Source organism: Schistocerca serialis, chromosome 2, assembly GCF_023864345.2.
Source record: "Schistocerca serialis cubense isolate TAMUIC-IGC-003099 chromosome 2, iqSchSeri2.2, whole genome shotgun sequence".
NCBI lineage: Eukaryota > Metazoa > Arthropoda > Insecta > Orthoptera > Acrididae > Schistocerca > Schistocerca serialis.
The window spans coordinates 212,956,863-212,970,906 of NC_064639.1; the positions used below are offsets into that span (position 1 = coordinate 212,956,863).

The 14,044-nt window shown below is 42.7% G+C and overlaps 1 protein-coding gene across 1 annotated transcript in view; it reads left to right on the plus strand.

Annotated features, from left to right (window-relative positions):
• Positions 1-14,044, plus strand: part of LOC126455847 (uncharacterized transporter slc-17.2-like) — a 584,529-nt gene that overhangs the window by 365,462 nt on the left and 205,023 nt on the right. The window lies entirely within an intron of this gene.

Sequence of the window (14,044 nt, forward strand, 5' to 3'; positions counted from 1 at the left end):
GCAGTAAATGAAGCAGGCAAAAAGGAATACAAACGTCTCAAAAATGAGATCGACAGGAAGTGCAAAATGGCTAAGCAGGGATGGCTAGAGGACAAATGTAAGGATATAGAGGCTTATCTCACTAGGAGTAAGATAGATACTGCCTACAGGAAAATTAAAGAGACCTTTGGAGAAAAGAGAACCACTTGTATGAATATCAAGAGCTCAGATGGAAACCCAGTTCTAACCAAAGAAGGGAAAGCAGAAAGGTGGAAGGAGTATATAGAGGGTCTATACAAGGGCGATGTACTTGAGGACAATATTATGGAAATGGAAGAGGATGTAGATGAAGATGAAATGGGAGATATGCTACTGCGTGAAGAGTTTGAGAGAACACTGAAACACCTGAGTCGAAACAAAGCTCCGGGAGTAGACAACATTCCATTAGAACTAATGACAGCCTTGGGAGAGCCAGTCCTGACAAAGCTCTACCATCTGGTGAGCACGATGTATGAGACCGGCGAAATACCCTCAGACTTCAAGAAGAATATAATAATTCCAATCCCAAAGAAAGCAGGTGTTGACAGATATTACCGAACTATCAGTTTAATAAGTCACGGCTGCAAAATACTAACGCGAATTCTTTACAGGCGAATGGAAAAACTACTAGAAGCCGACCTCGGGGAAGATCAGTTTGGATTCCGTAGAAATATCGGAACACGTGAGGCAATACTGATCCTACGACTTATCTTAGAAGCTAGATTAAGGAAAGGCAAACCAACTTTTCTAGCATTTGTAGACTTAGAGAAAGCTTTTGGCAATGTTGACTGGAATACTCTCTTTCAAATTCTGAAGGAGGCAGGGGTAAAATACAGGGAGCGAAAAGCTATTTACAGTTTGTACAGAAACCAGATGGCAGTTATAAGAGTCGAGGGATATTAAAGGGAAGCAGTAGTTGGGAAGGGAGTGAGACAGGGTTGTAGCCTCTCCCTGATGTTATTCAATCTCTATATTGAGCAAGCAGCGAAGGAAACAAAAGAAAAATTTGAAGTAGTTATTAAAATCCATGGAGAGGAAATAAAAACTTTGAGGTTCGCCGATGACATCGTAATTCTGTCAGAGACAGCAAAGGACTTGGAAGAGCAGTTGAACGGAATGGATAGTGTCTTGAAAGGAGGATATAAGATGAACATCAACAAAAGCAAAACGAGGATAATGGAATGTAGTCGAATTAAGTCGGGTGATGCTGAGGGAATTAGATTAGGAAATGAGACACTTAAAGTAGTAAAGGAGTTTTGCTATTTGGGGAGCAAAATAATTGATGATGGTCGAAGTAGAGAGGATATAAAATGTAGACTGGCAATGGCAAGGAAAGTGTTTCTGAAGAAGAGAAAATTGTTAACATAGGTTTAAATGTCAGGAAGTCGATTCTGAAAGTATTTGTATGGAGTGTAGCCATGTATGGACGATAAATAGTTTGGACAAGAAGAGAATAGAAGCTTTCGAAATGTGGTGCTGCAGAAGAATGCTAAAGATTAGATGGGTATATCAAATAACTAATGAGGAAGTATTGAATAAGATTGGGGAGAAGAGAAGTTTGTGGCACAACTTGAATAGAAGAAGGCATCGGTTGGTAGGACATGTTCTGAGGCATCAAGGGATCACCAGTTTAGTATTGGAGGGCAGCGTGGAGGGTAAAAATCGTAGAGGGAGACCAAGAGATGAATACACTAAGCAGATTCAGAAGGATGTAGGTTGCAGTAGGTACTGGGTGATGAAGAAGCTTGCACAGGATAGAGTAGCATGGAGAGCTGCATCAAACCAGTCTCAGGTCTGAAGGCCACAACAACAACAACAATAGTAATCTAAAGCTACACGGTGCGACATTACGCTCGAAGACTAAAAAGTAGAAACGACAACCAGCATGGAGTAAATCACCCTTAGACAAGCCATTTACAATAGATCTACGTAGTTTTGCACATTGTGCTATAATGAGCAAACATTACATGTCTTTTTGTCACATACACTCCTGGAAATGGAAAAAAGAACACATTGACACCGGTGTGTCAGACCCACCATACTTGCTCCGGACACTGCGAGAGGGCTGTACAAGCAATGATCACACGCACGGCACAGCGGACACACCAGGAACCGCGGTGTTGGCCGTCGAATGGCGCTAGCTGCGCAGCATTTGTGCACCGCCGCCGTCAGTGTCAGCCAGTTTGCCGTGGCATACGGAGCTCCATCGCAGTCTTTAACACTGGTAGCATGCCGCGACAGCGTGGACGTGAACCGTATGTGCAGTTGTCGGACTTTGAGCGAGGGCGTATAGTGGGCATGCGGGAGGCCGGGTGGACGTACCGCCGAATTGCTCAACACGTGGGGCGTGAGGTCTCCACAATACATCGATGTTGTCGCCAGTGGTCGGCGGAAGGTGCACGTGCCCGTCGACCTGGGACCGGACCGCAGCGACGCTCGGATGCACGCCAAGACCGTAGGATCCTACGCAGTGCCGTAGGGGACCGCACCGCCACTTCCCAGCAAATTAGGGACACTGTTGCTCCTGGGGTATCGGCGAGGACCATTCGCAACCGTCTCCATGAAGCTGGGCTACGGTCCCGCACACCGTTAGGCCGTCTTCCGCTCACGCCCCAACATCGTGCAGCCCGCCTCCAGTGGTGTCGCGACAGGCGTGAATGGAGGGACGAATGGAGACGTGTCGTCTTCAGCGATGAGAGTCGCTTCTGCCTTGGTGCCAATGATGGTCGTATGCGTGTTTGGCGCCGTGCAGGTGAGCGCCACAATCAGGACTGCATACGACCGAGGCACACAGGGCCAACACCCGGCATCATGGTGTGGGGAGCGATCTCCTACACTGGCCGTACACCACTGGTGATCGTCGAGGGGACACTGAATAGTGCACGGTACATCCAAACCGTCATCGAACCCATCGTTCTACCATTCCTAGACCGGCAAGGGAACTTGCTGTTCCAACAGGACAATGCACGTCCGCATGTATCCCGTGCCACCCAACGTGCTCTAGAAGGTGTAAGTCAACTACCCTGGCCAGCAAGATCTCCGGATCTGTCCCCCATTGAGCATGTTTGGGACTGGATGAAGCGTCGTCTCACGCGGTCTGCACGTCCAGCACGAACGCTGGTCCAACTGAGGCGCCAGGTGGAAATGGCATGGCAAGCCGTTCCACAGGACTACATCCAGCATCTCTACGATCGTCTCCATGGGAGAATAGCAGCCTGCATTGCTGCGAAAGGTGGATATACACTGTACTAGTGCCGACATTGTGCATGCTCTGTTGCCTGTGTCTATGTGCCTGTGGTTCTGTCAGTGTGATTATGTGATGTGTCTGACCCCAGGAATGTGTCAATAAAGTTTCCCCTTCCTGGGACAATGAATTCACGGTGTTCTTATTTCAATTTCCAGTAGTGTATTAAGTCCATAGCGCAACCAGTGCTACTATACATCTATTATTGAAACGATAAGTCATTTACAACAGATTCACATAGTTTTACATATTGTGCCCTAATTAGCAAAAATTACGTTTCATTTTTTCAAACTGAATCCATAGCGCAACTTACGCGACAGTACATCGAACATTGAAACGTTAGGCACCGCCGATTGTACGAAAAACAGAAGGAATAAGCAAAATGCATTTTTTGAAAAGTGTTTATGATAAATCATAAAAATAAAAAAGCCTTTCTTTTTCATAGATTAAATTTCTTATTACACAACTCAACTTAGGTACTCAGTGCAAACTGGTGCGAGAGCACTCTCTCGTATTAAAACATAATTAATTAGCGATAAAACCATCGACTGGCAAAGACCAGGTAATTGAACAAAAACTGCATTATTTAACAAACTTTATAATACATCATAAAAATACAGAATCCTTTTTTTATTGCTGATTAAACTCCTTTTGTGGCTAAACTACTCCATGGAAGCGGCACGTTAGCCAGCGCAATATTACATTGCATCGTTTGCATGCATTAAAGATACTTATAGGCAAGTCAGGCTGCTGTGTACATAGCATAAATTATGCCACTTCTCAAAATGGCTCTGAGCACTATGCGACTTAAGTTCTGAGGTCATCAGTCGCCTAAAACTTAGAACTAATTAAACCTAACTAACATAAGGACATCACACACATCCATGCCCGAGGCAGGATTCAAACCTGCGACCGTAGCGGTCACGCGGTTCCAGACTGAAGCGCCTAGAAACGCACGGCCACACCGGCCGGGCCACCTTTCAATGCAACTTATGACGGAGCTACAACAATTTATTTCAATTACAAGAGAAGTTGAAGACTTAGTTTGCACCTCCAAAATGCTGTAAGTTCGTTTATCGTTTTTGATTAGATCTAATTTTGAGACTCCAGCGCCTTGAGCCCAGTAATCCATTTCCTGTTCCCTCTCTTTCATATTTTCCAAAGTGCTACCACACACACACACACACACACACACACACACATAACACACACACACACACACACACACACACACACACACATATTATATATATATATATATATATATATATATATATATATATATATATATATATATACACACATAGGGTGGTCCATTGATAATGACCGGGCCAAGTATCTCACGAAATATGCATCAAACGAAAAAACTACAAAGAACGAAACTCGTCTAGCTTGAAGGGGGAAACCAGATGGCGCTATGGTTGGCCCGCTAGATGGCGCTGCCATAGGTCAAACGGATATCAATTGCGTTTTTTTAAATAGGAACCCCCATTTTTATTACACATTCGTGTAGTACGTAAAGAAATGTGATTGTTTCAGTTGGATCACTTTTTTCGCTTTGTGATAGATGGCGCTGTAATAGTTACAAACGTATAACTACGCGGTATCACGTAACATTCCGCCAGTGCGGACGGTATTTGCTTGGTGATACATTACCCGTGTTAATATGGACCGTTTACCAATTGCGGAAAAGGTCGATATTGTGCTGATGTATGGCTATTGTGATCAAAATGCCCAACGGGCGTGTGCTATGTATGCTGCTCGGTATCCTGGACGACATCATCCAAGGGTCCGGACTGTTCGCCGGATAGTTACGTTGTTTAAGGAAACATGAAGTGTTCAGCCACATGTGAAACGTCAACCACGACCTGCAACATATGATGACGTCCAAGTAGGTGTTTTAGCTGCTGTCGTGGCTAATCCGCACATCAGTAGCAGACAAATTGCGCGAGAATCGGGAATCTCAAAAACGTCGGTGTTGAGAATGCTACATCAACATCGATTGCACCCGTACCATATTTCTATGCACCAGGAATTGCATGGCGACGACTTTGAACGTCGTGTACTTTTCTGCCACTGGGCACAAGAGTAATTATGAGACGATGACAGATTTTTTGCACACGTTCTATTTCGCGACGAAGCGTCATTCACCAACAGTGGTAACGTAATCTGGCATAATATGCACTATTGGGCAACGGAAAATCCACGATGGCTGCGACAAGTGGAATATCAGCAACCTTGTCGGGTTAATGTATGGTGCGGCATTATGGGAGGAAGGATAATTGGCCCCCATTTTATCGGTGGTAATCTAAATGGTGCAATGTATGCTGATTTCCTACGTAATGTTCTACCGATGTTACTACAAGATTTTTCACTGCATGAGAGAATGCCGATGTACTTCCAACATGATGGATGTCCGGCACATAGCTCGCGTGCGGTGAAGCGGTATTGAATAGCATATTTCATGACGGGTGGATTGGTCGTCGAAGTACCATACCATAGCCCGCACGTTCACCGGATCTGGTGTCCTCAGATTCCTTTCTGTGGGAAAGTTGAAGGATATTTGCTATCGTGACCCATCGACAACGCCTGACAACATGAGTCAGCGCATTGTCAATGCATGTGCGAACATTACGGAAGGCGAGCTACTCGCTGTTGAGAGGAATGTCGTTACACGTATTGAGAAATGCACTGGGGTTGACAGACATCATTTTGAGTACATATTGCATTAATGTGGTATTTACAGGTAACCACGCTGTAACAGCATGCGTTCTCAGAAATGATAAGTTCACAAAGGTACATGTATCACATTGGAACAACCGAAATAAAATGTTCAAACGTACCTACGTTCTGAATTTTAATTTAAAAGACCTACATGTTACCAATTGTTCGTCTAAAATTGTGAGCCATATATCGTGTGACTATTAAAGCGCCATCTATCACATAGCGGAAAAAGTGGTCCAACTAAAACATTCATTTTTCTTTACGTTCTACACGAATATGTAATAAAAAATGGGGGTTCCTATTTAAAAAACGCAGTTGATATCCGTTTGAACTATGGCAGCGCCATCTAGCGGGCCAACCATGGCGCCATCTGGTTTTTCCCCTTCAAGCTAGACAAGTTTCGTTCTTTGTAGTTTTTTCGTTTTGGCGCTTACTTCGTGAGATATTTGGCCCGGTCACGATCAATGGACCACCATATATATATATATATATATATATATATATATGCAAAGTTTTTGTATTTTGTGATCTCCAAAGGAATGAGTTGAATTGTTCAGTCTTACTTCTAAGATCTTTTACATTCTTTCCATTCTTAGGCATAGTTGCACCTAGATATGTAAAAGAAAGGTATTTAATGTGTAACTTCCCAGCATATAAATCACGTTGTCCGCCACCACCTACTATCATATGTGCCTCAACACTTACCTACGGAGTTACTCTCTGTGGAGCAAATGCGCAAAATATGAACTCAGTTTCGAAACTACAGAAAAAGACCATGAGAATAATGGCGAAAGATGGTAGTCGAGCTCATTGTAAAGGTCTTTTCAAAACACTTGCGATTGTAACTGCTCCATGTGAGCACATTTACCAATGCGTGTAAAATAACATTGATAACAATTACTGCATAAACAGCTGTATTCATGACCATGACACAAAATAGATACTGAACTTACATTTACCAAGAAAGAATAAACATAAAAACTCGAAATAGCATTTTATACCAAGGCATAAAACTGTATAATAAATTGTCCAAGGAGATTAAAGAGATTATTAAAACAAACTTGTTTAAAAAAACAGTTAAAAAGCTACCTGTTAAGCAACACATTCTACACAGTGAATGGTTACTTAAAGAGAGTATGGGTTAGGAAAAAATGTAACATAAATAAATAATAATAACGATAATAAAACATCTATCATTTCCATAAACTTTAACTGCATGTTTTTCTTCTTGTTTTTCTTTTCTGGGAAACGTTACTCGCAAAGCTACGCATTGTACAATACTAACACCTTACCTTTTTTCTGAGCTCAAAATCTCACTCATTACATAGGGGTGCTGACTCTGTTTTTCAGGCTGTCAGATGGGAAGTTGCGGTATATGAAATGGAAATCAAACATTGGTTCTGACGTCACATGATAGTGTGTGTGTTGTGAATAGTGTGAGCGGTAAATGGGGCTCAAAAATGAATGAACAGTGCAGCACTAGTGGCCTCATAGGTTGCCAAGGTTGTTTCGATGACTCTACAGGAATTTTTCTGAGAAGCCCTTACACATACTTCCCAAGCCATTTCCATGTATTGGGAGCCCTGAAAAAAGAGATTCGTAGCCTTCGGTTTGATTCCTATGAATAGGTGCACGCCTGTGTACAATTATTGTTCTTTAGGCAACCGCAAACATGTTTCCATGAAGGCATTAACCGTCTTGTCTTACACTGGGCTAAATGTATTAATAGTTATGGCCATTACTTTTGAAAAATAAATAGGTCACTTATTTTTTCCATCCGTCCCATAGTGATGTGGGTGCGGATTGTACATATACTCGTACAATAATCAAACAAATTAATCCCATAGAACAAAACTTTTTCATCGAGGAGTTTCGCCAAGTAGAGCTATTATTACAAATAGATACACTTTGCCCGCACGAATACTACAAATCTGTCCAGCAGCACGTTTCTCACCTCGCCAACTGTTATGTTACTAATCGTCCGTGGTCTGAAAACTCACTTGAGGTTTGCGTATCGATGCTGCCTAACTGCAGCATGAAACTTGCAGTTCACGACCCAATAACTGGGTTGGTGATGTCAGTCACATTAAAACTTCCATCAGCTACATTCTCTATGTTTCTAACCATCTCGTTAAACTCTAACCTTCTTCCGCTCTTCTTTTGTTTGTCGATGTGCCTGTTAGAGGTTCAGTATGATGCTGTTCTACACTTCTTTCTATCCCGTTCGCGCATTTTTCATCATTATAGGCCTAGTGTGCCAACAGTATCTCCAAGAACTGCTCGACATTCCTATTTTTATTTGGTACTAAAGTGTTCCCTTGATTAAACTTATGCTACTAAGTTCTGAATTGTAAATTCCTTTATAGGTACCCTATTACGCTGCGCCTTCTGTTATAAGTTTCTGTACGCCTCTTTGTTGTTTATACAGTAGTATCACTTTATTTATTATGTATGCCGATGTAGCTTATTAATGTCGTTTCGTATCACTACCTTCCAAACTCTTATAGGTTCTTGTTGCATACCTTTCCCTTTGTTCATTTTCACCATAAGTTACTCCAAGGCACTGCTAAGAGTTAACATCTGTCTTGCTTTAATTGTTGATCAACTTACTTCAGAGGAGGCCCACTTCTCGAACGTATCTTAAGCTGTTGTAATACCATATTTTCAAATACCAGACAAACATGTCAATATTTCCATATCAGAAATTTATTTCTCTTCCTCTCTCTCTCATATGTTTCGGACAACTTCCAAATTTGTTACTTGTCGTTATACAGCAAAAAACTTTTTTTTCATAATGGATCCCGTGTAGGAGCGAGCGTAGATTTTAGTGGCCGTTATCATCTTAAATAAAGCTTTTTCATTTATGTAACCGCGCTACACATTTAACGTAATTTGTTTTTAAGCCTGTTGCCCGCCGTCAATTGCTTCCTTTCCAAGTCTGGACAGTGGTAACACGTACGATTGTCAAGGAGCGACTGCAGTTTTTCTTTCGTACGTCTGACTTGTAACGCCAGTCACTGTTCTCATACTTTCCCACTACTACGATCAAGAATAGTGTGTGTCAGCATGCCGTGTCATATAAGAACAGACCAGTATTCATAGCTGTACATTGTTGATGACAATTAAGAAGAACGTGATGTAAACACCTAATATGTCTTCATGTAGTTGTGCATGCTTTGTTTACAAATTTTAGCAAATTTTAGCAAATTATGTAGCTAGGTCATTTCTGTTTGTCAAAGTCAGTCCTGCACTCAGGAAATGAACGTCTCGGACCAGTGCAGAGTTGCCATTCTTGGCAATGTTCTAGCGGACGTGGGAAACTACTTCCGACTTATTGTGTAGTGTCATTGTGTATGTCATTTACGGCTATGATGTGTGCTCATATAGTGCACTGTAGTAGTAGTGGTTTTATTCATATGCGGATAATTTTTAAAAGGATATTGGATATATTATATTATTAGAAGTTAAGAACGAAAACTGGTAGTTCATATACACAGTCATTTACATAGTAATAGGTCTCGTTTGACAACGGGGAGACCGCGTTGTTATGGGCAAAGGGAAGGGAGACACTGATACTCGGTACTAACACACAGATTCAAATCGTTCAAATGGCTCTGAGCACTATGGGACTTAACATCTATGGTCATCAGTCCCCTAGAACTTAGAACTACTTGAACCTAACTAACCTAAGGACAGCACACAAACACCCAGTCATCACGAGGCAGAGAAAATCCCTGACCCCGCCGGGAATCTAACCCGGGATCCCGGGCGTGGGAAGCGAGAACGCTACCGCACGACCACGAGCTGCGGACACTAACACACAGATCTTACTCCTCTCCAGTACTAGCAAGCGAACAGTCTAATCCTTTTTAAAGTTCATAGTTGAATTTCCTCAGTATGAGAGCAAAGGGCCATCTCTTCTAGTTGTTAAAAACTATTCAAAAGCCAAGTTCGCACAAAATGTTTTTTGTTTAAGACATGCGGTTTCCAAGCCTTAACTGTAATTTTCAGATCTGTAAGAAAATGCAATACATGGAGTATGTCTCATAAGTTAAACTGTAACATCTGGTATAAAAGTTTTTATTTGGTATTATAAAAACTGTGCTGATACCTTTATTCTTAGAAATGTGTGTGATCTTGTATACTCCAACCTTAAAAAAGCAGCAGCCGTGTTGCTGCCTGCACAACATAAATAACATGTACCACACTTTTTTGTTGTGGTTGGTCACATACTCTTATTTATATGACATTTATTCTGTCTTACATTGCTATATATTTTTCTGTGTTGTAGTACAACACCTGTGTCTGCACAGCCCGACACAGCGGAGTATGGTTTCCGTCTATCTATAGCAAGCTTTTAAGTAAAGCTCTGTCCAACCAAGGACAGTTCTACACGTGTCATGCTTTGTTGGGCCGCCCGGTGTGGTCGAGCGGTTCTAGGCGCTACAGTCTGGAACCGCGCGACCGCTACGGTCGCAGGTTCGAATCCTGCCTGGGACATGGATGTGTGTGATGTCCTTAGGTTAGTTAGGTTTAAGTAGTTCTAAGTTCTAGGGGACTGATCACCTCAGAAGTTAAGTCCCATAGTGCTCAGAGCCATTTGAACCATGCTTTGTTGGTGTGTGATGGTTCTGGGCACCGCGAGTTTTGCTTTTGTTTTGTCTCGGGTGAAGTTTCCTGGTGCCTCCCTCCCTACTACAGTTTGTGCGCCTGGCGCATTGGTGGGTACGCGCCACAACTACAACGTAAGCTGTTGTTGAGTAAATACCTTAATTTTCCCTCATGCATGCACTAATAAGAACGTGTGGTGGTGGTTAGTGTTTATCGTCCCGTCGACAACGAGGTCATTAGAGACGGAGCTTACGCTCGGATTAGGGAAGGATTGGGAAGGAACTCGACCGTGCCCTTTCAAAGGAACCATCCCGGCATTTGCCTGAAGCGATATAGGGAAATCACGGAAAACCTAAATCAGGATGGCTGGAGACGGGATTGAACCGTCGTCCTCTCGAATGCGAGTCCAGTGAATAAGAACGTGTAAAAGAGATTGTGAGAATTAAATACGTGTTTCAGATATTAGTAAAGTACAATTTTGTAGGGCCACTCACCAAAGTAGTTAATTTTGAATATGAAAAGAGTTTTCGATCTTTCACATAGTTCCGATGTAAGAGCCATCTAGTGGCTGCAACACACTCTACAAATGTTATCTTTGCAGCCTTTGTAACTTATATGCCACTTAAAATGGAGTCGCACTGTTTAGTATGTGTCCAGTACATGTAAACAAATGTGCTATTGTGCACCGTATTTGTGTGATGCAACAAGCATCTGTGAGCAATATGCATACGGACATGGCCTTTTGGACAAGGTAATATTTTAGCGTTGACAAATATTTATAATGTGCTGAGTTCGATCCATTTGACGTCTTGCACATGAGCTTCAGCGTAAAATTAAAATGTTTTACCACAAAAATATTTAATGTATGTGAATGTACAGGTCCACTTCCAGTTTTTTACAATACCAAATTAAAGTTTTTATATCAAATGTTACAGCTTAACTTATGAGACATATTTCATGTGTTGCATTTTCTTACAGACTTGAAGATAACATCTAGAACTGTTGAAACCGGTTGTCTTGAATAAAAAATATTTTGTGCGATCTGGCTTTTGAATGGTTTTTAATAAAAATTCTTGACACATTTATATGACAATAGCTGCATTACCAAGATGTTTCTTCTTTATTATAAAATTATTCTACGTAATTTTTAAATTCTATTTATTAGTAAGTACATCTTTTTGTACATAATTCTTTCGACTTATACCCGACTAGCTAACGCTGACAACATACCGACAGCTGTAGACGGGGCCTCCAATATTTAAGAAATAGCTGCTCTGCACTCTTCAGCAGTTGACTATCGTCATTCAGCAGTTTCTGCTCCGTGGACAGCCAGTGTCCGTCACTATGGGTGCATCTATGTTCTGTAATTTTATAGCTAATTTTAAGTTCTTTCCATATACCCCTCTAATTTACATCCTGGATCATATCAAAGTTTCGAAGGTCTGAAGATGATCATGTGATGATCAAAAACGGTCACCTTGTAATAAACGTACCTTTGCGATCTAGAATGTTTTATTATCTTTTTAAAATATTCTGTTTTGATGGCTGACTTTCTCAGCAATGTTTTTAAAAGAAACTATCAGCCTCGACTGCAGTAATGAAACCAATCTTAACCTAGGTTTCAACCCAAATAATTGAGCCTTATTGGTGCTGGTGTTGACTTAGTACTTACGTACCGCATTTTTCAAATGTGACTACGCCTATTCAGCCTGTTTTAGTTTTATTTCTAGGCCACGCCCTCTGAGACAAACTATAGATTCCGGTATATCTTCTGAAGAAGGATCAATTATATGGGCTGAAACCTAGGTAAAGTTTTCTTATATACACTACTGGCCATTAAAATTGCTACACCAAGAAGAAATGCAGATGATCAACGGTTATTCATTCGACAAATATATTATACTAGAGCTAACATGTGATTACATTTTCACGCAATTTCGGTGCATAGATCCTGAGAAATCAGTACCCAGAACAACCACCTCTGGCCGTAATAACGGCCGTGATACGCCTGGGAATTGAGTCAAACAGAGCTTGGATGGCGTGTACAGATGCAGCTGCCTATGCAGCTTCAACACGATATCACAGTTCATCAAGAGTAGTGACTGGTGTATTGTGACGAGCCAGTTGCTCGGCCAACATTGACCAGACGTTTTCAATTGATGAGACATCTGGAGAATGTAATAGCCAGGGCCGCAGTCGAACATTTTCTGTATCCAGAAAGGCCCGTACAGGACCTACAACATGCGGTCGCGCATTATGCTGCTGAAATGTAGGGTTTCGCAGGGATCGAATGAAGGGTAGAGCCACGGGTCGTAACACATCTGAAATGTAACATCCACTGTTCAAAGTGCTGTCAGTGCGAACAAGAGGTGACCGAGACGTGTAACCAGTGGCACCCCATACCACCTCGCCGGGTGATACGCCAGTATGGCGATGACGAATACACGCTTCCAATGTGCGATCACCGCGATGTCGCCAAACACGGATGCGACCATCATGAGCCGGCCGGAGTGGCCGAGCGGTTCTAGGCGCACCAGTCTTGAACCGCGCGACCGCTGCGGTTGCAGGTTCGAATCCTGCGTCGGGCATGGATGTGTGATGTGTGTGATGTCCTTAGGTTAGTTAGGCTTAGGTAGTTCTAAGTTCTCGGGGACTGATGACCACTGTAGTTAAGTCCCATAGTGCTCAGAGCCATTTGAACCATTTTTTTTTTTTGACCATCATGATGCTGTAAACAGAACCTGGATTCATCTGAAAAAATTACGTTTTGCCATTCGTGCACCCAGGTTCGTCGTTGAGTACAGCATCGCAGGCGCTCCTGTCTGTAATGCAGCGTCAATGGTAACCGCAGCGATGGACTCCGAGCTGATAGCCCACGCTGCTGCAAACGTCGTCGAACTGTTCGTGCAGACGGTTGTTGTCTTGCAAACAAAAAAATGGTTCAAATGGCTCTGAGCACTATGGGACTTAACTTCTGAGCTTCAAATGGTTCAAATGGCTCTGAGCACTATGGGACATAACTGCTGTGGTCATCAGTCCCGTAGAACTTGGAACTACTTAAACCTAACGAACCTAAAGACATCACACACATCCATGCCGGAGGCAGGATTCGAACCTGTGACCGTAGCGGCCGGGCGGTTCCTGACTGTAGTGCCTAGAACCGCTCGACCACTCCGGCTGGCCTGTCTTGCAAACGTCCCCATCTGTTGACTCAGGGATCGAGACGTGGCTGCACGATCCGTTACAGCCATGCGGATAAGATGCCTGTCAGCTCGACTACTAGTGATACGACGCCGTTGGGATCCAGCACGGCGTTCCGTATTACCCTCCTGAACCCACTGATTCCACATTCTGCTAACAGTCATTGGATCTCGACCAACGCGAGCAGCAATGTCCCGATACGATAAACCGCAATCGTGATATGCTACAATCCGACCTTTATCAAAG